Genomic DNA, 739 nt, shown 5'->3' with positions numbered 1-739 from the left:
TTGCTTCCACTCACCATTCCAGCAATACTAACCCACAAGCGCGCTCTCTTCCTCCAAATCGTCAAGATCGTGTACTACCTCGAAGCCTCCTCGCTATGCATTCACTCGCTCTTCCTTCTTGGTTCTTCTTCCGTCGAAGTCCTGGCTGCTACCTTCACCTCGGTCTACTCGACCACTCGTTCGCGACTCGACCACTGGACACTGGCCACCTACTTCGCTGCCGCTCAGAAGTTCTCCATGTTCTCCCCGTCGCTCGCTACTATGTTCTTTTTCTTGGTTTGCTGTTTCTTGCTCTACCTACAATGGCACTCCAGACTGGTGGACCTGGATAAACCCCACGACCTCACCGCAACTGACCACCACGACAATTCCAAGACTACTCGTACCTCTACTCCCTCTGACGCCGTCCTGACCGTCATGAACAACAATCTAACGTCCATCACCTCTGCCCTCAGGTCTTCTGACTACTCCCTGCGTGACCGCCGTGTCCAAGACCCTTATGCAATTTGAGACCCTCGTGAAACCTATACTGCTTGAGTTCAACCCTGTCGCTATCAAAAGCGTAACTGCGCTACCTCGGGCCGATTTTACTGCTGCCCCTATGCCGAACGAGACCAAGGCTACTGGTGTGTTGCACGAGACCCCTCTTGTTTGCCCTGTTGCCCCCGCCGTCACTCCCACAAACTATGTGCTACTAATAGCATTGCCCCTGAGTCTAGACCCTTTGACATCCGCGATT

The sequence above is a fragment of the Gregarina niphandrodes genome (assembly GCF_000223845.1).
Source record: "Gregarina niphandrodes unplaced genomic scaffold scaffold00171, whole genome shotgun sequence".
NCBI lineage: Eukaryota > Apicomplexa > Conoidasida > Eugregarinorida > Gregarinidae > Gregarina > Gregarina niphandrodes.
Note: the sequence above shows the minus strand (reverse complement) of the source record.